This window comes from Abramis brama (assembly GCF_963993115.1).
Source record: "Abramis brama genome assembly, chromosome: 10".
Taxonomy (NCBI): domain Eukaryota; kingdom Metazoa; phylum Chordata; class Actinopteri; order Cypriniformes; family Leuciscidae; genus Abramis; species Abramis brama.
Genome location: NC_139972.1, coordinates 17,591,077 through 17,617,760, shown reverse-complemented (window position 1 = coordinate 17,617,760; position 26,684 = coordinate 17,591,077). Strand labels below are relative to the sequence as shown.

The 26,684-nt window shown below is 40.4% G+C and overlaps 1 pseudogene across 1 annotated transcript; it reads left to right on the top strand.

Annotated features, from left to right (window-relative positions):
- LOC311090337 (alpha-2-macroglobulin-like) lies at positions 1-26,684 on the top strand (annotated as a pseudogene). Its single transcript, XR_014609633.1, has 26 exons — positions 1-14; positions 1,305-1,482; positions 1,605-1,625; positions 1,800-1,965; positions 2,084-2,168; positions 2,376-2,487; positions 2,590-2,710; positions 2,819-2,928; positions 3,021-3,191; positions 3,273-3,506; positions 3,614-3,823; positions 3,911-4,060; positions 8,394-8,519; positions 8,691-8,828; positions 10,769-10,862; positions 11,010-11,235; positions 13,422-13,548; positions 13,629-13,758; positions 13,857-13,908; positions 14,425-14,508; positions 14,595-14,789; positions 14,917-14,969; positions 15,157-15,313; positions 16,447-16,521; positions 16,603-16,792; positions 26,602-26,684. The product of XR_014609633.1 is annotated as an alpha-2-macroglobulin-like (transcript).

The window sequence follows — 26,684 nt, the reverse complement described above, 5'->3', positions numbered from 1 at the left end:
ATGTCCGAACCGAGGTATGAACCGAACCATGACTTCCGTTCCACCCCTAGTATTTATTAATCGTAATTAATGCTAATTGTGATGCTTACTAATGCATTACTAAAATCAAAAGTTGTATTTGTTAACATTAGTTAATGCACTGTGAACTAACATGATCAAACAATGATTGACTGTAACTTTAAGAAAGCTTAATAAATAATGTAGTTAATGTTAGTTAATACTAGTTAATACATTAACTAATGTTAGTGTTACCAAACCGTTTAATGCACTGGTAGTTCCAGTCCATTTATTCACCATTCAGTATTAATGTGCTGCTTTGATTAAAGCACAGAGACAGCCGTTTTTAAAGTTTTTAAAACTTGCAGCTTCACTATTAGTAAGTAGACGGTGTATAGACGCAGGTAATTCCTGAACACATCTCTCACTACAGTGCCTGCTTTTTTTGTTTTGTATTTATTTATTTTATTTTTTAATTATATTTTGTTTAGGGCTTTTTTATTTAATTTGGCTTCTAAGTAGTTGTGTGTGTGTTTGTTTTGTACTTCAACACTATTGTGTTATCAGCGTCCTGTTACTGATTCAACAGTTTTTTTTTTTTTCATTTGTGTATCCAATAAAGGCTTGCAAGATTGCCATGATGCAGATGGGCCCAGTCAAGGAGGTCAAATTCTATAATTTTGGATGGTTCCATTTGCTAAGGTTTTGTAGTGTGTTAACTTCTGTGTTGTATGTTTGTTTGTTTTTTTGATGACCAAGGCCACTGGAAACATGTTTTGTTTTTATTTAGTTTTTACTATGCTTTCTATACATATATTTTGTGTTTGTTTATTGTTGGGGGTTTTTTTGGTTTGTTTTTTTGTTTAGATTTCTTTCCAAAATGTTTTGAAAATGTAAACTTGCAGTGGGTTGTTCTTTGGCAATATTAATAAATGATGCAAATGTTTTCAGAAATGTGTTTGAATCATCTGTTGTAACTTATCTTAAATAAGTTGCCGGATATGGGCCACAGTCAAGTGTGGGCCAGATGTGGGCCAATTTGACTTCATTTATTTTGTTTACGGCTGACATGCGGCATTGCTATGGCTTAATTGTGGCCCACATCTGGCAAACAGGAGCGGACCGCCCAAGTGCCATCATTCCACGTGGTATGTGGGCCAGATGAAAGTGTCAAGTGTGGGCCGGATCTGGGCCACAGCAACTTTGGTGTCTGGGCCAGATATGGGCCAGTTCTGCTTCATTTGTTTTGTTTACGGCTGACATGTGGCATTGTTATGGCTTAATTGTGGCCCAAATCTGGCAAACAGGAGCGGACCGCCCAAGTGCCATCATTCCACGCGGTATGTGGGCCAGATGAAAGTGTCAAGTGTGGGCCGGATCTGGGCCACACCAATTTTGCTATCTGGGTTAAATACATATTTCTATTTTACAGTGAACTTCAGAGTTGTTACCATGGATACAAACTTTGCACCCCTTGATCAGCAGGTCTGATGTGTTTTTCTTACATCTTTATCGCCCTCGTTTTCTCTTGCATTTTTTTAATACATGTTTAATAAATAAACACATTTTTGGTTTTTATTCTTTAATTACTATTTGCTCTTTTACAGTATAGTACAGTGGTTCTTGAGGTAAGAACACAAAACCTTCTGTGCAGTCATAACTAGCATCTTTTAAATCTTATTAACACTTAATTTTACAATTATTGTATTTTCAGTAGGCTAATTATACATTTCTTCATTGATGGTCAGGATATGTGTAGCTGACTGTAACTAAATATCTGCACTGTCGCTGGTATTAAACAGGACAGTCGACGTAACCGGATTGGTCAATGGACAAATGTTTCTTCAACAAGGTGGATTTTGCAGTGTTCTTATGAATTAAACCCAGAGGCCCCTTGAGGCATGTACAGACTGAAGGCTTTTATTGGTGACAGGATGATCTCACATGATTTTGAGGTGAAACAATATGGTAAGTCATTAAAACAAATGATTTGCATTGTTGCATGGGAAGAATTTCAATAACATGTTTGTATATTAATATGTAATTTGACTACTAATAACTCTAATTTCTGTCTTCTGACTTCTAGTTTTGCCTAAGTTTGAAGTTACTGTAAAAAGCCCAAATGAAGTATGTGTTGAAGAAGAGGAACTGATAATTGAGGTTTGCGGAAAGTAAGTGGTTTATTTTACTTCCTGCATTAAGCGAGCAGTGTGTTCTTAAAATCATATCACAATTAAGTTACTTTCATTTAATTGTTAATTGTATTCTTTCTTTCTTTTTACTTTGGGGTCAGATATTTACTGTAACCCCCATCCTAATATATTAGTTGCTTAACTCAACCCTGGGCTGTAGATCAGTTGCTTGTACCTTTTTCACAGATACACTTATGGACAGCCTGTACCTGGTAAATCATGGGTGAAAGTGTGCCGTAAAAAATTGTCCTACCAGACCCACCACATCAATCCAGTGTGTTTAGAGGAAATCATTGAGGTATGTGAGTTGAAACGCTGTACAAATAATGGCACAATATGTTTCCTCCACTTATCCAATTACACCACTCTTGCTATGTTTGCGTTCATTCCTTATAATTAGATAAAAAAGACAGGCTGTGCCATCCATACCTTAGAAACATCAGTCTTTTACAACGCCACACTAAAGGATAGGCTGAAGAATTATCTTCGTGTTGAGGCAATGGTTACAGAAGAAGGAACAGGTTAGCTGCAGGATTTGGTCAGATCCCCTTACCTACATTTCTTCTCATTTTTTATGTTTTACTTTTATTTTAACAAATATTTATTTAGGTGTTTTTACTGTTTTTCAGAGATCACCATGACAAAATCTGAATCTGTAACTCTCACTTATGAATTTGGCAAAGCTACATTTACTGAGCTGCCCAAAACATATGAACAAGGATCAATTATAGAAGGAAAAGTAAATCTAAAATCAGTTTATCTCAGTTTAACACCATTGAGATGTACAGAATTATTCATTAATTTATTCCTTCAAACTCTTATTTTCAACAGATCAAACTCTCAAATTTCAAAGGTGCACCAATTCAAAACAAAGAGGTTTATCTTATGGAGGGTAACATCTGGTCCCCAAAACTGCTCCTAAATCTCACTACAGACAGCGATGGACTAGCCAGCTTCTCTTTTAATACATCCAGTCATTCTAAAAGTGATATTAATCTGACTGTAAGATCATTTGTGTTCACTTAGTTTTGTGTTACCTGAAGAGTTCAGTTGCATGAGTTATTTCTGATTCTTTATTATCAGGCAAGTGTCTCTCAAGAGGGCCGTTATTATGGCCACAACAAGCCTTACATCTCTGTGGGTATACAACCAGTTCAGCTCTTCCAGCCTGCCACTCCATACACCCCAACACTAAGTGAATTGATTATAGAGAATACTGAGCAACCATTAAACTGTGACTCTGAGTTTACAGCCACCATCAAGTATTATTTTATTGGAGAGACTGTTGAAGACTTCAAAACGGACATTGTCTATATGGTGAGAACATCGGCAGTATTTATATTATTACAGAGATGTTTTTGTTTAACGGTATTATTTGGCTGCACTAGTCAGTTTGTTATTAGAGTGTCATCTGTCTGTTTCAGGTCTTGTCCAGAGGAGTGATCGTTCATCATGGATATGAGAAGATTGAAGTGAAGTCTTCTAATGGAGCAAGTGGCACAATGTCGTTCAAACTGTCTGTTGGTTTAGATCTGGCTCCTGTACTGCAGATTCTGGCATACTGTGTTCTGCCCAGTGAAAATGTTGTTGCTAGTAGCAAACATTTTGACATTGAAAAGTGTTTCAAAAACAAGGTATGTATTGTAGCTTTAGAAATGAGCCTCTTTAAACTGTATTGCTGACTCAATTTTAAAAGAAATCCTATTCACTGTATTTCATAGGTGTCTCTACAATTTTCTCCTGCTAAAGCGGTTCCTGGTGAGAAAAACACTCTCCAGCTCTCAGCTCAGCCTGGTTCACTGTGTGGCCTCAGTGCTGTAGATCAGAGCGTCCTGATCCTGAAGTCAGGAAAACGTCTGGATGCTGACAAGGTGTAGATGCTTTAAGATTCAGTATTGATTAACTGCGTCTTCATAGTGGGAATCTACAGTGTGAATCTAGTGATAACGTCTCGGTTACATATGTAACCCTCGTTCCCTGAGTAGGGAACGGAGATGTTACGTCGTGACGACAAATGGGGTCCCCAGTCTAATCACGCCACCTCGGCTGTCTGAGCTCCCTGTCGTGATACTGGCACGGACAAAGGACTCCTACTTATCACAGGAATACCAATGTACACTGGGAAGCAGGATCCCTCAGGATCACGTGAGAGTAGGCCGGCCCGAATTCCAGGCACGCTTCGTCAACCAAAAATGCCTGCAGGTCCCTTACCCTCTTGATGGAGGCCAATGCAACCAGGAGCGCTGTCTTCATTGACAGGAACTTAAGCTCCACTGATTGCTGAGGCTCGAAGGGAGCACTCTGCAGGGCAGTTAAAACCACTGAGAGGTCCCAAGAGGGTATGAGAGGAGGGCGAGGAGGATTCAGTCTCCTCGCTCCTCTCAGGAACCTGATGACATGGTTGTGCTTTCCCACGGACTTACCTTCGACTGCATCGTGATGTGCGGCGATAGCGGCAACATACACTTTCAGGGTGGAGGGAGACGGCCTTCGCTCCAACCCTTCTTGCAGGAAGGAAAGCACGACACTGATCTGGCATTTTCTGGGGTCTTCTCAGCGAGAAGAGCACCAGGTGACGAAGAGGTTCCACTTCAACGCGTAGGCATGTCTCGTGGACGATGCTCTAGCGGAAGTGATGGTAGCCACCACCGCTGGTGGTAGGGTACTCAAACCTGCCTCGTCCCGTCCAGGAGCCACACGTGGAGGTTCCAAAGATCAGGACAAGTGTGCCATAGGGTGCCCCGTCTCTGAGAAAGGAGGTCCTTCCTCAGAGGAATTGGCCTGGGAGGTGCTGTGGCGAGGAGTACTAATTCAGAGAACCAGGTCTGGATGGGCCAATGAGGCGCAACCAAAATGACCTGCTACTCGTCCTCCCTGATCTTGGACAGGGTCTGTGCAATAAGGCTCACTGGGGGAAACGCATACTTGCGGAGGCCCCACGGCCAGCTGTGCGCCAGTGCGTCCGTGCCGAGCGTGCCCTCGGTCAGGGAGTAAAACAGGCTGCAATGGGAAGAGTTGTGGGAGGCAAACAGATCTACCTTTGCGTCCCTAAACTGTTCCCAAATCATCTGAACCGACTGGGGATGGAGTCTCCATTCTCCAGGAAGAGGCTGAAGCCGTGAGAGCTCGTCGGCTGCACAGTTCAGGTCTCCCGGGATATAAATTGCTCGAAGCGACCTCAGATGCTTCTGACTCCATAGGAGGAGGTGGCAGGTGATTTGCGACATATGACGGGAGCGTAGACCACCTTGTCGGTTGATGTATGCTACTGTCGCAGTATTGTCTGATCACACTAGTACGTGCTGGTTCTTGAGAAACGCACGGAAGTGGTGCAGAGCCAGACGTACCGCCAGCAACTCGAGGCAATTGACATGCCAAAGGTGCTGGGGTCCTGTCCAGACAGCATGTCCATTGCACATGGCGCCCCAGCCGGTGGTGGAGGCATCTGTTGAGACAACAAATGCCTGGAAACTCGTTCTAAGGGCACTCTGGCCCGTAGAAAGCTGAGGTTCGTCCACAGGGTAAAGGTCTGACGGCAGGTCGGAGTAACTGGTACTCGGAGCGTGCCTTGTAGCCATGTCCACCTCGGGACTCGATCGCAAAGCCAGAGCTGATCAGAGCGGTCTCATATTAAGCAATCCGAGCGGCGTTGCTGCGGCTGTGGATGCGGATGCCATATGCCCCAGGAGCCTCTGAAATAACTTCAAAGGAACCGCACTCTTGCCCTCGAACTGTCTCAGACAAGTCAGCAGTGACTGCGCGCACTAGCTCGTAAGCTGCGCACACATGGTGACCGAGTCGATTTCTGTACCGAGAAAAGAGATCCTTTGCACGGGGCAAAGTTTGCTCTTCTCCCAGTTGACCCGAAGGCCCAGACGGGCTAGGTGCCAGAGCACAAGGTCCCTGTGTTCGCAAACCTGGTCTCGAGAGTGAGCTAGGATCAGCCAGTTGTCGAGAGAGTTCAGGATGCAAATCCTGTGTTGCCGTAGTGGCACAAGGGCTACCTCGACGACTTTCGTGAAGACGTGAAGAATGGGAGAACCACGTACTGATATGCCCACCCCTCGAAAGCAAACTGTAGGAACGGTCTGTGTCGAGGAAGAATGGAGACATGAAAGTAGGCATCCTTCAGGTCGATCGCTGCAAACCAATCCTGCGGTCGCACACATTCAAAAATGCGTTTGGCCGTGAGCATCTTGAATGGAAGCCAGTGAAGGGATCGGTTCAAGACGCGCAGGTCCAGGATTGGCCGTAACCCATCGGTCTTCTTCTGTACAATGAAGTAGGGGTTGGAGAACACGGACTTCATTTCGGCTGGAGGGACAATCTTGATCGCACCTCCGCATGCATGACAGGGGCATGACTCCCAGGAAGTGGGGAGGAGATTGTGCGAACTGAATCTAATAGCCGAGCCTGATGGTTCTCACGACCCAGCGGGACAGGTTTGGAAGCTCTAGCCAGCGGGGTCGTGTGAACCACAGACGTACCCTCGGTAGGGCAGCGAAGCGGAATGACCAGCCCGGACAAGGGAGGCATAGCGTCCTGGTGTGGGGGCACGGTCATAAGCCGCGTCCTGACAGAGTAGGCCAGGGAAGGACCAGCGTTCCACGGGGGCCTGCTCTGACAGGGGTCTGGCGACAGAGGGGGACGAGAGTGGCGAGGATGGCATCGCACACTGCCATCCACAGCCTCTTGAGGGTTAGAGGAAGGGGCATCAGTTCTTAGAAAAAAGATTCTCTACCAGAGGAAGGAGTGGTCCTGCTACCAGCTTCTGAGAAGAACTGAGCCCTAACTCCAAGCTACCCGTCTCAGGAGTCCTGCTTAGCCTGGCGTGACCGGCTAAGGGGCGGTGCTCGGGGCCGGTGAAGGCTGCAGAGCAGGAAGGCCGGAGCCGCAGGGAAGTGACCTCGTGGGAAGCAGACTAAGGAAACCGCACGGTGCAGAAGGGCCTCAGTCTGCTTCTGGGGGGGTCGAAGACTGTTGGGCGCAGTCCTCAACCACACCACCAAAGAGCCCAGCCTGGGACATGGGGAAGCTGAGAAAACGAGTTCTCAGACTCCCTGACATCAACCTGGCTGAGCCCATTCCTGGCCAACACTTGTGGACATCACCAGACCATGATCGCCAGACCAGACCATGAGGGCAGTGAAGGCGGAGGACGCCTGCGGGAACTCTCGCAACCATGAGGCATCCTGATGCAGGAAGAAAGGCATGTGCAGCACGCGACGCGCCCAGGATCCAATCGTCCTGCCTACAGCGCTCGGGGGAGGGCGGTGACACTCCAACCGCTGCTTCAGCATGGCCGTCAGCTCTGGACGTGGCCCAAGGAATGACTCGATGGTTATTGTGCCACACCGTAACCCTCAGATCACCCTGGCCACCAGCCAAAGTGTATCCTCTCTCGAGGAAGAGATAGATTGGGGTGTGGCAGAGGGGACTCTACCCACATGGAGATCATTGAGTCTCGATCTAAACATTGCGATGGTGTTGTCATGTTCCCGCAAAGAAAACATGACTCATCCACGACAACACGCCAAGCAGCGCTCGTGACCGTTAGGCAGATGAATCACGCACCCACATCCAGAAAACATACAGGCGAGCCATCTTGAAAAAGACGTGCCACGTGCAGCTCTTTTAGAGAGAGGAAAAAGCTCAGCAGAGTGCTGAAGCGCCTAGGGAGAAGCACACACACTGTCAGCAGATCACTGCACAGACCAGCAGCAGGTAATGTTGCAGCAACGCGCCGTTGCACCAACACACTGGGGAGCCACTCATCTCGTAGAGTGAAGATAATTCAGAATGGCTTGTGGGAGTGAAGAAAACTCATGGCTCCGAAGCGAAAACATAACTGCATGTTGCCAGCATACTTCCTTATATATCCACGAGATGGGGCGGAGTTAAGCTATGCAAATTCCGCAGACCCATGGCATTTTCTTGCCATTGGCTCATTTTGTATTCTCGAAGGTGAGAGGCTTTCTAAGCGAAACCCCATTCGTTGCCACGGCGTAACTCGTGGTGACCACGAAAGGGAACATACATTAGATATTACTGCCATGATCCATCAGTGTTTAAGATGACATCCCAATCTCAGGAGATTTAACATTAATCTTCATTCTTTCTCACCAAAATGGAATTAAACTTTTGTTGAAAAATAAATGAATTATTTAGATATACTGATAGTGTGTGAACGTCATCCCGTCACAGGTCTTCAACTTGCTGCCAGTGCAGTCGGGGTCAGATTATCCTTATACTGTTGAAGATGAGCGGGAGTGTCTGCATGTGAGACCCCGTCGAGCTGTGCCGACAGACAACGCCTATGAATCCTTAAAGGTAACAGGTGGATTACAGTATATGTGTGGCAGTGCACTAGATAATGATTGGGCAAGTATATACTGCACATGTGCAATTAAATGCATAAAAAGCATCCTTGATTATACTGACAATAAAAAGTAATTTGTATTTTCACGACTTTTATTGTGGTTCATTATCATCATTTGACAGAGAGTGGGATTGAAGATGGCAACAAATTTGGTTGTGCGAGTGCCTCAGTGTCTGTCATACAGAGGCTTGATGTATCACCGATACCATGATATAGGTACATGTACTGTTATCACAATCCAAACTGTAATGTTTTAATATGTAGGTACTTATTTTGAAATGTAAAAAACCCCCAAAAAAACAAAACATGTATATGTATATATGTATACATACAGTATATGTTCAATTTGTGAAATTGTGAAATCGTACAATTCCACAATTGTATTTCTGTCAGGTCCATTAAGTCAAGAACACAGACAATAAAAATAAAGAATTTTTATTGAATAGATTGCAAACAAGTTGATGTTCCTGAATTGAAATTTGGCGGTATGGCTCTGTTCAGGGAGTCCTCTGACCTTTCATGAGCACCATGAAATAGCAGAGAGTCAGAGGACAGCAGCAGCAGCAGCATTAGGGAACGCTCACACAGTTTAGGACTGTGAGAGCTAAAATATCCCCCCTGTGAACAGAGCAGGCAACATGACATAAGCAAATGCCACGTTATGCATAAGGAGGAGCTGGGGAGGTGGCGGGCAGCAGAAGCGAGCAGCAAGCATGTATGAGCAAACTGAATGTGCTTTAAATAGGGCGCCTTGTTTGAGCTTGGCCATTGAGCAGCGAGGGGAGTTAACGAGCTAATGCAGCTCAGCTGGAGCAGATCAGCTGACGGGACAGTATTGTTAGCAAACAGCATTAGCAGCGTCTTGACTACCTGGCCTGCCAGAACTGACGCTGACGCTCAATTTCTATCAGGTCCATTAAGTCAAGAACACAGACAATAAAAATAAAGAATTTTTATTGAATAGATTGCAAACAAGTTGATGTTCCTGAATTGAAATTTGGCGGTATGGCTCTGTTCAGGGAGTCCTCTGACCTTTCATGAGCACCATGAAATAGCAGAGAGTCAGAGGACAGCAGCAGCAGCAGCATTAGGGAACGCTCACACAGTTTAGGACTGTGAGAGCTAAAATATCCCCCCAAACAAAACCACACCTGGCAATCCTCTGAGATACAGAGGATGATTTAATTTTAACAATTTATATGCTTAGTAATCTACAAATACACGGATAATTTGCAATATGTTATAATCAGATGAGTCCTGACCACCCATGAGTTAGCAGAATCAGGGGACAGCAGCAGCAGTATGTTCTGATCAGATGAGTCCTGACCATTCATGAATTAGCAGAAGTCAGGGGACAGCAGAGTATTATCAGCATGAGGGGATGCAGCAGCAGCATAAGGGCTCTCACATAATTTTGACTAGATGAGCTATTCCCCCCAAAACAGAAATTGAGTGTCTCGAACGGTGTCGTCTGAGCCACCCTAATTTAGCAATTATATTATGGTAAAAATTATTAATTACTGAAATGACTATTCAAGACCACAATAGCTAAAACATGCTGTTACCTAGAATTATGTCTTTGAACTGTTTTTACAGTCTACAGTGTAAGCGCTATGAAGAGATGACTAAGTCACCTTCTGTGAAACAAGCTAGATGAAGGAATTAAACAGCTTTTTACCAGCATACAGATCAGCAGAAGCGAGCAGCAAGCATGTATGAGCAAACTGAATGTGCTTTAAATAGGGCGCCTTGTTTGAGCTTGGCCATTGAGCAGCGAGGGGAGTTAACGAGCTAATGCAGCTCAGCTGGAGCAGATCAGCTGACGGGACAGTGTTGTTAGCAAACAGCATTAGCAGCGTCTTGACTACCTGGCCTGCCAGAACTGACGCTGACGCTCAATTGATGTATTTAGTAGGAAATTAGCTAACTTTGAATCAGTGTTATCATTGGTAACAAAAACTCTAACTATAAAACTTAACCATTTGTAAAACAAATTTTGTAAAATAAAAAAACCCTGACAACACAAAATAAATCTGTTTATGAAAATAACAATGTGTATTAAAATGATGATCTGCCATCCATTTTCTGTTCACTTATGACTTTATATAGACTTGGTTATTTTGCTTTTCACATACATATCACTTAAAACTACAAAATTTCACTTTTTTTCAATTTATGTATCAAGGTGTTCCTTGGGGAGGGGCTAGTTTTAGTGGAAATGACAGACATTCTCTAGCAGTGACGATTCGGACCTTCTTTCCAGAAACGTGGATCTGGGAACTTGCTGAAGTGGGGTATGTGAAGCGTAATCAGTACATTTAACATCATATTTATCTTATTACTTTTCTTTAATACATCATCTCCCCTCACACCCACAGGACAGAAAATACCAGATACCAGAGTCAGAATCAAATATGCCTATTGTTGTAATTCCTCCGCAGGGACTCTGGATCAGCTCAGGTTCCTGTCACGGTTCCTGACACCATCACCTCTTGGGAGACGGAGGTCTTCTGTCTGTCCTCTGAAGGTCTGGGTCTCGCTCCTCCTGCTCAGCTGACAGTTTTCCAGCCCTTCTTCCTGGAGCTCTCTCTGCCTTACTCCATCATCCGTGGGGAGATCTTTGAGCTGAAGGCCACTGTCTTCAACTATCTTCAACTAAATAAACAGACGTCAACCGAACATAATATCCCGTTACAGTTTAGTAGTAATGATTTCATGAACTTCTTCACTGAAAAAATAGAAAACATCAGAACCACAATTGTAAACGTTCAATCCTCAATCGCGCCTTATAATTCAGCCTCAATTATCACCCCGCAAGAACAATTACAGTGCTTTATACTATAGAACAAAAAGAGTTAAATAAACTTATCACTTCATCTAAAACAACAACATGTTTATTAGATCCTATACCAACTAAACTACTGAAAGAAGTGTTACCTGTAGTGGAAGAGCCTCTCCTCAATATTATTAACTCATCTTTATCTTTAGGTCATGTTCCAAGAACATTTAAACTGGCAGTTATAAAACCTCACATTAAGAAACCACAATTAGATCATAATAATCTAGCAAATTATAGACCCATTTCAAATCTTCCATTTATGTCTAAAATACTAGAAAAAGTTGTGTCCGCTCAACTGGGCTCTTTCTTGCAAGAAAATGATATCTATGAAAAGTTTCAGTCAGGATTCAGGCCGCATCATAGCACTGAAACTGCGCTCGTTAAAATCACAAATGATTTACTTTTAGCTTCTGACCAAGGCTGTATCTCAATACTAGTTTTACTTGATCTAAGTGCTGCATTCGATACTATAGATCACACAATACTCTTAGATCGACTACAAAATTATACTGGTGTTCAAGGACAAGCATTAAGCTGGTTTAGATCATACTTATCTGACCGCTACCATTTTGTCTATTTGAATGGAGAAAAATCGATCATAACTTCAGTAAACTATGGAGTGCTGCAGGGATCTGTGTTGGGCCCTCTATTATTCTCAATATATATGATGCCACTTGGAAATATTATAAGGAAACATGGAATTAGTTTCCATTGTTATGCTGATGACACTCAAATATATATTTCATCACGGCCGGATGAAAACGCTAAATTATCCAAATTGACATAGTGTGTTAAAGATATAAAAGATTGGATGACGCGTAATTTTCTTTTATTAAATCCAGACAAGACAGAGGTAATACTTATCGGTTCAAAAAACTGCCCACAGAACCTCTCACAATACAACTTTGACATCGTAGGATGTCCTGTTACTTTATCCTCTACAGTAAAAGACCTGGGTGTTATACTCGATTGTAACCTGTCTTTTGAAAATCATATTTCATATGTTGCAAAAACAGCCTTTTTCCACCTTAGAAACATTGCTAAGCTACGTAATATGCTATCAGTTTCTGATGCAGAAAAGTTAGTTCATGCATTCATGACCTCGAGACTAGATTACTGTAATGCTTTATTAGCTGGTTGTCCTGCATCCTCAATAAACAAGCTACAGTTAGTCCAAAATGCAGCCGCTAGAGTTCTTACTAGATCAAGAAAATATGATCATATAACACCGATTTTATCATCACTGCATTGGTTACCTATAAAGTTCCGTATTAATTACAAGGTATTGCTACTGACTTATAAAGCCCTAAACGGCTTAGCTCCAGTCTATTTAACGGATCTTCTATCGCCCTATAATCCATCGCGCGCTTTAAGATCAATAAATTCGAGGCTTTTGGTCATACCTAGGATATCCAGATCAACCAAAGGAGGGAGAGCATTTTCACATTTGGCTCCGAAACTCTGGAATAGTCTTCCTGATACTGTTCGTTGCTCGGACTCGCTCTCCCAGTTTAAAACTAGATTAAAGACGCATCTTTTCGGCCAGGCATTCATATAATATTTTTAATCTTACAGTTCAAACTACAATCCGGCCTCTAGTTCATAAATGCCAGAGGAGAACTGGCCCCGACTGAGCCTGGGTTCTCCCAAGGTTTTTTTTTTCTCCATTAGGTCACCTGATGGAGTTTTAGGACACCATTAGGTCACTTGATGGAGTTTTTTTCGGTTCCTTGCCATTGTTGCCTTTGGCTTGCTCAGTTGGGGATATTTTGGGGATATTTAATTTTATTTTATCAATCAATAAATTCCACTAGAAACAAACCTTGTTGTATTATTTTATTTTAATTTAATACTGTGAAGCTGCTTTGATACAATCTGTATTGTGAAAAGCGCTATACAAATATACTTGATTTGATTTGATTTGATCTGTCCAAGTGCATCATGGTGAGATTTCAGACTCATTCTAATCAAATCCTATCAAATATGCTTTTAATCATGTGAGGTTGATTGACAGGTTAAAGTGACTCCAGCTCCGTCCTCAGACTACACTCTCAAAGCCTCCTCTGATGATCAGTATTCATCCTGTCTATGTGCTAATGGAGGAAAAACCTTTAAATGGATCCTCACTCCATCTGTTCTTGGTGAGTTTTCCAGTCTGAATCATTGTTTCTCAGTGTTTGTGTCTGTTGTATCTTCACGTATATTTCTTTTTATGTTTTAGGAGTCTTAAATATTACAGTCAGTGCAGAGGCAGAGGCCTCTAGGCGTCCCAGACTGTGTGTGACAATGAGATTGTGAGCGTCCCAGAGAGAGGACGCATTGACACGGTCACACGAAGTCTGCTTGTACAGGTCAGCGCATGTCAACTGTCTCTTAGATGTCATTTACCCTTTATCCTAATGCTGCTTATGTCAAAAAGATGTGTTGATGTGATTGTTTTATGCTGCAGGCGGAAGGAACTGAAAAGACAGAGACTCAAAGCTGGTTATTGTGTCCAAAGGGTTAGTCTGCAAATATTTTATATATTTTGGTGTATAAGCACCAATAATATTAGAACCCTTTTGCTTTCGTTCATTTTTGGAGAGATCAAGCGGTGAAGATTTTCTAACTGACAAAAAGTTGCTCAAAGTATATTGGCTGTCAATATGTTTGCCATATAAAAGACTAATTGGCTCTTTATCTTATAAACATAAACTCTAACTTCATGAAAATTAGTACACATTGCATAGAGGACATTTTGAGGACACACAATATTTGAAGACCAATAGAAGGAGCTAAAATATACAGTAACCAAAATATTCTTATATGTCTCTGACATTTAAATTGAGAAAGCAGAAATTTGTCAGGCTTTCATGACAACTTTTATGCAACAAGTTTAGTTGTTCAGGTGTGCAAATTTGGAAATTTTGGCTATTTTCTCCCCCTTTTCCAAAGTGCTTGAATCACAATAATTTGGACTTCACAGATTAGGTATTAGAATGTTAATTTTATTTCTGTCTCTATGGTTCATACAGTAGGTGACAGTCTCTCAGAGGAAGTGGCTCTGACTCTCCCTAAAGATGTGATAGAGGGATCAGCCAGATCCTCTGTTTCAGTCATTGGTAACATTTACAAATACAAGCATATATGAGGAGATTGGGTTTGGACTTATAAAATGTAGTGGGTTTCATTTGTGTATGGTTTATAGGAGACATATTGGGTCGTGCACTGAGGAATCTTCACGGATTATTACGGATTCCGTACGGCTGTGGAGAGCAAAACATGGCTGTTCTTTCTCCCAATATTTACATTCTGCAGTATCTGGAGAACACAGAGCAGCTCACCTCAGCCATCCGAGAGAGAGCCACAGGCTTCCTGAAGAGCGGTGAGAGACATAAATCATGTCAAGAAAATACCAAATTATGCATTTTTCAACACACCTGAAAGTCATTCAGTAAAGTTGAATAATCAGACACATTGAATCAACCCAAACAAACCATTGAAGTGTTAACCATTATCACACTAAACAGGATACCAGAGACGGATCATACAGCACATTTGGTTATGGTGATGGGAATACATGGTAAATATATTTTCAATATCACTTTCGTTAAACAGAAAAATCAAGGTAATCTGCAATAAACCCAAGAGTATGGTACAAAAAAAACACATTTAAAAATGTGTCTCTCGGTTCAAATATTTGTTTTGAAATGTATGATGGATGAAACACCTGATGACATTTTTTTTTATTATATCTTCCACACCACCAGGTTGACTGCCTTTGTGCTGAGGTCTTTTGGCAGAGCACAGAAATACATATTTATTGATCCAAAAATTATTCGGGGTGCAAAAAATTGGTTACTAAGTAGACGGGATTCAGACGGCTGTTTTATCCAACAGGGAAGACTGTTCAACAACAGAATGAAGGTCTGTCAACTTCTGTCTATCTATATCTCTCTATATATATAACACAATAGCAGCCACCTAGAAATGGTCTAGTAACTATCTAGAAAACCTGGAATCTTAGACCTGTAAATGTTTAAGCTTCAAAAAAAAAAAAAAAAAACATTTTAGTCCTGGTTTCACAGACATGGTTTAGATTAAGCCAGGATTAGGCCTTAGTTAAATTAGGATATTTAAGTACCTTTTTTAAACGTGCCTTAAAAAAACATTACTGGTGTGCATCTTGAGACAAAACAATGGCAGTATAATATTTTAAAGTCCTCCTGTAGTCAATCATTTGATCTCTTAAAACTCACTCTTGATCACCAAAATTACATATTTAACCCTCTACCGCATGGTGTTGCCATATGGCAACAAGAACATACTCTTTGTGTTAATTTCCTTGCCATTGTCTTTTTAAGAAAACATTCTCGTGTTTTTTGTTGGAATGAGAAGACCTTAGTTTAGCTAATAATGTGCTTTGGTTAAGTCACATGACATGCAGTTTTTTTCTGTGGCGCGATTTTTGACAGACTGCGGTCTCTTGTCGGTAGTTGCTGTCCCAGAAACCAGTCAGTATTTGGTGTGACCTCCATTTTCCTCACGCATTGCAACACATCTCCTTCGCATAGAGTTGATCAGGTTGTTGATTGTGGCCTGTGGAATGTTGGTCCACTCAAATTTAAATGGCAATTTTTTTCTAAAAATGTCCACTATTGTATGTTGTTGCCGTGGCACCATATCATAAAGTACCTTAAAACAATATTTTTTCCAATTTTTTTAAACATTTTTTTACAGCACTTCAAGTTAAGCCATTCTAAATAGTCAAAGAGTCAAATATTTTTTTCTATAGGTCTATCATAATGCGTGTGGTAGAGGGTTAAATGTGTTTTCCTTGGAAAAACATGTCAAGCCTTAAAATAGCTTGAATGTAACTCTACACCCTTGCCTCATTTAGTATATGTGGTTCTATGAATATGCAAATGAACAAATTGACCCCCAGTCAATCACGTCAGCTCAGAGATCCACTCGTTGACATCAGAAACACCAGAACTTTCCTTTAGTAGCCTAGTTTGAGTGTGTTGCTTTTTTTATCCTTCATTTCTCATATATTCCAGGGTGGAGTGAATGATAATGTGACCATGACTGCCTACATTACTGCATCATTGCTTGAACTGGAAACTCTAGTCACAGTAAGTTTATCTTCAGGAAACACAGTATAAACTCATAGAAAAATGACACTCACAGTGTCTGTTTCTCTGTTTTTGTCACAGGATCCTGTCGTCAGTAAAGGTTTGTCATGCTTGAGATCCGTCATTGAGAATATCAAAAACATTTACACCACTGCTCTGCTCGCCTACACTTTCAGTCTGGCTAATGACACGGACACTCGACAGCAGCTTTTCAAGAAACTGGAGGATGTTGCTATTTCAGACGGTAAGAGGTTTGTTTCTGATGATTTCTGTTGTCTTTTATGACTAACATTCTGTACTAACATACTAAGTGATCCCAGGCAGAAAAACAAACATGGTAAAATCTTAATCATGGTGTGCAATCTCAAGTAAAAGTATAATTTAATTGCTCATTTAATAGATTTACTTGACATTTTAATGATAAAATCTTTTCAGACACCATATTAGAAGGGATCAAGGGATTTGCAAATATAAACAAACATTTACAGTAACTCTCTCACTCTGACTGAGTGGGTGTAGGTGATTCTTGACCCTTGATTTCAGTATTGATTGTTTTCAGGAAACAGGTCAGTGGCCTGTGTGGTAGATTTTTCCCTAAACCTAACTATCTGGGGCGTCTCCACTCGACACCCAACTGATCTTAATATCTCTGGCGTCTCCAAATCGACACCAATACCTTAAACTATCTGGGGCGTCTTCACTCGACACCCAACTGATCTTAATATCTCTGGCGTCTCCAAATTGACACCAATACCTTAAACTGGGGCGTCTACTAATCGACACCCAATACCTTTATACTCTAGCTTTTGCATCTTCAGTCGACAACTGGCCGAGTTCTAACTAACTTGCTTCCCTAAACTAGCTTCCTGCGCAGGAATAAATTGACAAACAGACCTGCAAATGTCCTTTAAATGCTTTAATCACGGCCAGGAGATCTTCCCGAGCAGTTCTCAGGGAATCTCTCCCAAGAAGCAAGGCCGGAGGATCTCAGACAAATTCCATTGAGAATCCCACCGAAAAATACGGATACAACAGTTTTTATAGTATAGAGGTATGGCATAAATGTCAGGCTGCATTACATAATTTCCCCACTATTTGATTGGTTCTTCATATGCAAACCCCTCTGTTACTAGGTAAAGCAAACTTAGCGCCCTCTGTTACTAGGTAAAGCAAACTTCATTTGTTAATCACAAGATTCTAACAGACTGTCTAGTTTCATTTAGCCTACCCTTTCTGTATTTAAACACATAGGGCCCTATCTTGCACCCAGCGCAATTGACTTTGTTCCACGACGCATGTATCATTCCTATTTTGCACCCGCGCAAAGCGCGCTTTTCCCTCCACAGAAGCACGTCGCTAAACTAGGGAATGAACTTGCGCTCCCTGGGCGGTTCAGCGCAAAAAAGGAGGTGTGTTCCGGCGCAAACGTTCCTTCATGCTATTTTGCAGGTTTAGAAAACAATTGCGCCACTAACCAGGAAAAAATAGTTTAAAGTCAGTGGCGCGTTGCGCATGTTATTCATATGCTATTTTAAGGGCGCATGCTTGGCCATAATCAATGTAGCGTGTGCACAACGCGCATACACTTTGATTCTCTCATCTACACAGAAGCAGCAGTTTTCATTTTTGCAAATCATATATTATTACGATAGATAGATAGATAGATAGATAGATAGATAGATAGATAGATAGATAGATAGATAGATAGATAGATAGATAGATAGATAGACAATTTATTATAAAAGCATACATCTAGCTTACACATTTACCCAAATTATCATACGCCTTTTTAACCGAAGTTAATTTGGGTGGGTTTCTCCATCCCCAACGTCCCTGACGAGAGCGTTGCTCTCCTTGGCTGTGAACCGCTCCTGGTGCGCGCCTGGCAAATCCGCCGTTATAATAGGAATCCACTTTAGAACAAAGCGCGCCTGCTCTTAAAGGGAATGTGAGATGTCGCTCTGATTGGTTTATTTCACGATACGCCCAAACCACACCTATGAATAATGAAGCTACTTCAGACCAACCCATTTTAGATTTGCGCCTGGCGCAAGAGTCATTTATCCCGCTGGGAAAATAGCAACAGCGCCAAGACCCGCCCACAAAGTTACTTGCGCTTTGCGCTTTGACACTTGCGTTTCAGATCGTTAAAATAGGGCCCATACAGTCACAAGTCACAAGTTTTTCCCAAAGAGTTTTGACACATTAAAAGCATATGAATGTTGTTCCTGCAAGAAAAACAAATGCTAGTTGATTAATTATAGTTGATTAATTAAAATCCATCACATTCCTCTCTCTGGTCGTAATCAAACACGACCAAATAGCTAGATTTTTAATTACTCTAATGAATTATTCCATACCCGCCTGATTTACCTGCAATCTAATTTACCTTTACCAAATCATCCCATTATAAGTCATTGACTTTAATACCACCTGATATCTCTAATCATTTCCATGTTTCATCATCTACTTTATAATACCTGTAAGATATTCCTTCAATCAGAATCCTAAACTGTAATGAAAATACCACCTATTTCCAATGTTACCACATACACATACCATCTTCTATCAATCTAATTATATCTTTAGTTAAACACTAAACATACCATAGTACATTGCCTTTTAACTGTAGTAGACCTTGAGTCAAGTTTAATTATCATCTTTCTCTGGATTTTGAATCTCATTGATCTATTAGGCCTTTAACAGGCTGATACTGCTGATTAACCATTTTTCTTAACCTTTTTTACTAGCTTTTAATTCAAGTAGGCGATTGTTTTATTTAGTAAGATCTATTTAAGGATCTGTGTAATAAAATCTAACCAAAAAAGTGCTAAAATCTTTCATTTTTATCCTTAACACAAATATCAATAATTGTATTGTTTTGTTTTAAAACAATGTCATTATTTTAATATTAACTTAACCCAGCTGTTGCCATGATAATAGCTTTAGCTGCTGATTTGCCATTTAATCATTAATTACCTATCCTAAAATCCTATTTTCCAGAATTAACTGATGGACATAACAGGTCCTGCCTCTATTTGTTGGCAATGCGGAATAGTTCATAATGGATCCATTGATCCAGATAATTAAATCTGTAACTTCATTCTGAATTAAGAAAGCTTTTAGAATTTTGCTTTATGAGCAAATATTCTATTTCACTGAAATGTCTTAACTGTTTAGATTCATTTTAGTTTAAATTGAACATGTTTGTGTCACATTTCTCTTGGTCTTGGTTTTAACTTTGTGCCCCCTACATTTTTTTTTTTTTTTTTTTTAAACACTTTGAAGACCTCTCTCAACAAAACGAGTCCATATTTCATTTCTGGAAGCCGGGCTAAATAAGCAAGCACTGTTACTGTATTCCTAGACTAGACCCACAGTCACCTCTCAGATATCAAATACAGACATTAGACAATACATGAAAGGAACATTTCAATAATCACACTGGTAACTTCTTTAACTAATAATAATCCAGAAATTAAATATGTTTCCCAAAATCAATCTCCTTTTGAAAGTTTTTCTTTTGCTATTTTAACAAATGGAAACACCTAAAAAATAATTAATTAATCGCTATAGAAGTTTACCCAATTATCTATTCGGACCTAGTCCGGCAAAGTAACTTATCCTCTCTTATTAGGGTACAACTATTACTTTTTTTAGCATCTATGATATCTGAATTAGGGTTCTAAAACCCTCAAGTTTCTTCAAAAATAGTCCCTAGATTATTTATTATCTTTACAGTAATGTACCTATTTAGAGTCCCTATACTCTACAGAATTAAGAGATTTTCCTCTTTACATATGCCTGAAATATTTTCAAATTCATCAGTAATTGTTCAAATCATGAGATCTAAATCATACAGTACAGTACAGTTTGATCGAACCAAATAAAACATCACACAAAATTAATTATTCTGCTAAACTTGAACCATTAGTTGGTCCACATCTTCCTCCAGGTGTGTTGATCATCTCGTTGCCCCATGGACGTTCCATCCTCACCAGGGTGATTCTTTGCAAACCGTTGCAATGGGCTTTCCTCGTTGGCAAGGGAGGTGCGTTTCTAGCACGTCCTTGATCCCCCACTTTATGCTTCACGTTGGCGTTGGTGTCGGCGTGTGGGTTTGTTGAGGGCTAGTTGGTGTAGTTTAAGTCGAGATGCTTGGACGGAGGTGTCACCGAACCCCAGATGAGACCTTGTTTGTGGAGTGAACCACAAGAACAACCTGTGAATGGAGACCTTAAGTATTTTTGTTAGTAACAACATGTATCATGTCGTCTGCTCGTCTGGCCGGCCGTCCTTTTTTGATGAGACCTGTAAAATTTCATGTTAAACAGTAACAAGACAATATTTTTATACATTTGGAACAGAACCAGTTCTGTTCGATAAGATCCATCATGACATCCCTGTAAAAGGAAAAAGTTAAATATGGGGTGGACAGGGCAAGCTTGCTTGCTCTCTACCTTCCCAAAGTTATACGCTGTGCAGGTGTGGCATTGTTTATTTCTGCCACAACAATAACCCAGCTCAGGATAGTTAGCCAAAATCATCCATGGCCGTTATTTTATTGGGCATATTTTCTTCCCTGTTGGGTCATATTTTATAAATTTAGATACAGCTGTTTTGATTGACATCATTTATTTGTCTCTGAACACCATATTTCACACACTCACTTTCACACACTTTCACACACCCCTCTCTGGCCAGAGATTCATACATTCTTGTCTGCCATAGCAGTTTATGAACTGAATGGGGAACATATATTAGGAGTGGAATACCACCAAATCTGAACGGTAACAACTTCGCCGACGACAGAAACTACTGAACGTAGACACACTGTGGCATTCCCCTTGCGACAGTGTCTAAACGTTAGGATATCAATTTTCAATTGTCCGATGTAGTCGCCATGTGATTGAGTTGAACACAGTAAACGTAAACCTAACTTTTCAAAAATCAAATAGATGAAACACTTTAAATAATAATAATCGTATAGACCTTTAGTTGCAGTTTGAGAGAATCAGTTTTAATTTCCCAAATGCAATTTGTCATTCTTTGCACAATTTCAATTTTCCAGTCTTTTTGTTGTTGCTCATAAGCTTATTTAAAAGAAGATTTAGAAATCTTCACACAATCTTTGATCCATGGACATTAATATAACATGAAAATAACATTTCCATCTCGTACCCCTGGTGATGACAGTATGTGATTTCAAAAGTTTAGAATTAGAAAACATTGTTTCTATTGAATCTAGAAAATTACCTTTAAATGAAATGGAGTGACCAATATTTTTGCTTTTCTAGTCATAATTTCTCTTTAGACGCCTTGTGGCCTATATTGTATTTTTCTTTTCCAAAGAATTCTGCATAGTCAATAACCTATTAATGCTTTTACATAACTCTCACTGCCATATCCAGCCTCAGTTTTAACTGATTGTTAACTTCCACTATTGAACTTCCTGCAGAAGGGCTGTTACTGACTGGTACCTATTGAAAGCAGATTCAAAGAGTTAGTTTAAACAGAGAAGAATATGAAGAAATATGAAGAATTGCTGAAACCAGTGGATAATCAAAAACAATCAAGTTAAATAATAACTCAGTTTGATACGGTCTCTGTAGTGATCATTGAAAATGCAGCACCTTGTCCACAAGGCTGATTGTCTTTCTGTGTGGATTGTCATTCAGTTGAACTTCAGGCTGATACATTGGATTGTCAGGCTGTGATGGCACTCTCCTCGGTCTGGCTTTTGCATCTCCTGCCACAAAATTTCATAATGCATGGCAAAATTGTCTTTAGGAAAAGTCTCAAGTGAACTGTCACCTTTGCAGGCTGAATCAGTCTCCCCATGCTGACCCCTCTCAAAAGTGTCAACTTCCTCTTTCAGGAGGGTGGCTGTAGGCCCCACTTCCTCTTTTATTTTTCTGCAGTCATCCCACTTTCCAAGGCAGCTGTCTGAAATCTTGAACACTCAGAGAACCGCAAAAATCAAATTAAACAGCTTAATTTCCAAAAGTCTCTTCTGGTTTTAGCAATTCTTCAATTTATTAAAAAGCTTAGTCCTTCATTGCGGAAAAAAGCAAGCACTTCTTCTTTGCAAAAACGCAGGAAAAAGCAGAAAAACTCCTCTAATTAATACAGTGTATAATGTAAACAAAAATACTTCTTTGTCTTTTCTTTTTTTACAAGAAACCAAAATAAAATGACTCTAAGATGTCTGTTATGTGCTTGTTCAAATCACAATTTCTATTTAAAGTTGGTCACCCAATCTCATTCTCATACTATGCACAATGCACAAAAATTATCTTAGTTAAACATAAACCATTGACTCTTAGAATCTCTGCAATGGATCAGTTTTTTCACGCTGTCTCCAACAAGGGATAACGGGATACAAATTCTAGACACCTTCATATAGAAAGTATAATATTTAAACACGTTCAGTTAATATCTTATTATTTATTCATCACTTTAAGAGCACCTATTTCTCGGTTTTATATATCTCATCTACTTTAATAAATCAAAGTCTAGCTCATAAAAGTTTCTTCATGACTCGAAATTTCCTAATTATAACAGAATGCATATTCCTATTATTATGATTTATAATTTTAACAATTTCTTCATTTTTTTTTAATTGATTCCAAAATGTAAAAAATTCATAAATCTCAGGATAACAATATTGATTGTTTACTTTGTAAGGCCCGCTATATTGGTCCAAAGCCGGTTCGCCAATACACGGGGAAGGTTATCACGTGTTCTGTCCTGACTCATGCATAGTATTGGTTGGTTAAATTTGCAATACATTTAGTTATGTATTCTCTCGTTATTTCATCTGACTCATAAATCGTAAATGAAAAGGTTTTAATGATATCTGTGGATCATTAATCATGAGTGAATGTTTGACTATTCCGTTTAACTCTTCAATGAAAATAATATCAAAGTCAGTTAGAATAATCAAATGTAACAATTTATTATGTCAGGTAAATGTATCATGCCAATTTCATAATCAATTCAAAGATAATCGATACAAAACATCAAATGCTCTGGAATAGAGAGAAGATGTAAATCCAACTTTAAGAAATACGTGAGGCTAAGAGATCTCTCTGTCAGCCTCACGGGCCAATCTGAAGTACAGAAAAGGGACTCGATCTCCCTGCTGCATTTCATTAAATAGTCAGACCTCTTTCACATGGAAACATGTGCTAACAAAAGAAATTTGCATTCAGAGGTAGCACCTCTTGGGGGTGAGTGACCATTTGTCTTGAGAGACCATCTTCCTTTGTAAGTCAGCTATCCATAAACTCTTAAAACCTTATTACCTTGTGTTTTACTTATTCTGAAATAAGACATTTGTACCAGTCGCACTGTGACATTTTAAACGATACCAAACATGAAAATACTCTGTGATAATCATTCACATTAAACTATACATTTTCTTGGGAATTCAGGTGAATCATCTGAGCATGAGAGAGAGGGGGTGAGGGGAGAGGGAAAGAGATGTAGATGAAGTTGATTTGGAGGTGAGACTTTCGTCTCGATGGTGCACGAGAGCCAGTTCAAATGGTAATTTCCAGAGAGGTCCTTTTGTCCTCTCAGGGTCTGGTCACCCCCGAAGCAGACTGTCCGGAATTTCCTAATTTATCAATTCTTACAACTTATCCCCACATTTCTTTCTATCTTTCTTTATTAACCTTTCTTTAATTCAATCAAAATCAAAGTCTTTTTCAAACAAAACTTCAAACAAAAAGCAAGTTTCCGTACTGCAGCATCTCAGGGTATTTTCCCTCTCAAATCTGGTTTCCAGCATGACAAGTTGCTATTTGCAGAACAAAGTTTCATTAACAGCTTTCTGGGCGCACTCTTAAAAACAACAAATAAAATACTCAACATATACTAATTTGGTTGAATTTAACCATAATCATTGCTCTTATTAGCAAAGGTAAAACATTTTTTAATCCTTAAATCTTTTAAATCTGATTACCAGTTTTCTTCAAAATTTTACTTAACAGAAAAGTCCATTTTTAATTAAACCTTTTAATTAATTTAGAAGCATTTCAAAGGAAAAATGTCAAGTCTGTCCATCCTACCTTAATACTTTAAGTCCTTTTAGCCCGACTGGAATGGTCCCTCTGTCGAACAGGGTTCTGCAGTCTGGCAGAGTGAAGACAACGTGGTTCCTCATCCCATCCACCCGACAGAGGGAGTTTCCGAGGACTCCTGGATCTGGCCCGGCAAAATGTGGTAGATTTTTCCCTAAACCTAACTATCTGGGGCGTCTCCACTCGACACCCAACTGATCTTAATATCTCTGGCGTCTCCAAATCGACACCAATACCTTAAACTGGAGCGTCTACTAATCGACACCCAATACCTTTATACTCTAGCTCTTGCGTCTTCAGTCGACAACTGGCCGAGTTCTAACTAACTTGCTTCCCTAAACTAGCTTCCTGCGCAGGAATAAATTGACAAACAGACCTGCAAATGTCCTTTAAATGCTTTAATCACAGCCAGGAGATCTTCCCGAGCAGTTCTCAGGGAATCTCTCCCAAGAAGCAAGGCCGGAGGATCTCAGACAAATTCCATTGAGAATCGAAAAATACGAATACAACAGTTCTCTGTAACGAATACGACTCTGGGTTAATTTGAATTAGCTCAAGAATATAGGTAATTTTGGAAATATTAATAATTATGACTCATGGTCATAATTCATAAGTCGCATGTACATTTATTTTATCAATTATAGAGATTACCTTGTTCTGTAACTGGTCTGATCGTTATTCGTCCAGCGAATAAAGGTGAGATTATCACAGTTAAGAAGGGGTATCTCTTTACAAACTCCAAGAAAGTTTTATCTTCTGGCCACGAACATCAAACTTTCTGAGTTTATTAATTAAAACTACTCAATGTAGTCTATATATATCGAGCTTGTAGCAAGATCTTTTGTCTCATTGACTTTATAAAAGTGGGCTTTCAAATACAGAGACAGTTAAAAGGATATATGGATTTTAATACATGTAAAACTAAAGATTATATGAGCTATAAATACAAACGTACGTAAAAATACAAACAATAAAACAAACACACATTTAACCAAACAAGAAAATACGTGATCAGAATAACATGAAATGAAAGAAAAAAAGAAAGAAGAGAAGAGAAAAGAAAAGCTAGTAATTATTACATACAGAAACCTAGGTTCACGAGACACCTGGAAAACAGCTTTGAGAGAGAGTTTAAAGTTACTTGCACGTTCGTTCTCTGTTCGTTTGAGGCTGAGGCAGGAAGCGAGGGTGGTGTCCTGTTTCCGCTGCGTCTTCCAGTGCCGCGGAAGTTTAAAAGGCTTACTGACTGTAATGTTACCGAGAAAGTTCGTCTCCCGGGACGGGAGAGGTTGCAAATCTTGGTTGCAAAGACGGCAGGCTTTTACATGACGCGGGCCATGTGTCCCAGAGGCCAAGGCAATGCCTCTCCAACTGGAGCAGCGCTGCACGTGGAGAAAGAGGAGGAGGTCAGGGACCGGAGAAGCGAGGAAGTGGGATCAGCGGGATCGATGAGAGAAGAGAGAGAGAGAGGAAACAGGGTCTCTTGCTTTTTAAAGACACTTGTTTACACCCTCCTGTTGGGGACAACATCCAATCAGATCTCCTTATCTGACAGCGGGAACATTTTCTTTGTGTGAAGAAGAAACGCCTACTTTGACTTTGTCATGTGAGAGATGGAATTCGTATTTTCTCTTTCAGAAAAGATAATACCCATAAGAATACATTTCATTGTAATCTCATACATATATGCAATTCCGTGGGATCACTACGATTAGAATGATACTAGACATGGTGTACAGAATATGGGAAATACAGATATGCATTTCTAATGTAGGATTCTGAGCATCTTAAGAGTCCATTGATTTCTATGATAGAACATAGAAAATCTCAATCTGCCATGGAAATTATACACACATAAAAATACATATTTTATACGCCAGAACCAATGGGGGCGCTTCGCGCCCACTGCGTCACGTCCCGCCGAAACGGGCGTGGTCTGGGCCTATAAATATAGCTCCAACAGGCTGGTAATCTGGATTTTTCATCTCTTCAGCGGAGCTCACGCATCGCTGGATCCTGAGAGAAGAAGCCGCGCCGTCAGAAAAAGCCTTTCAGCGGGACGAGCCTTGCATCTGA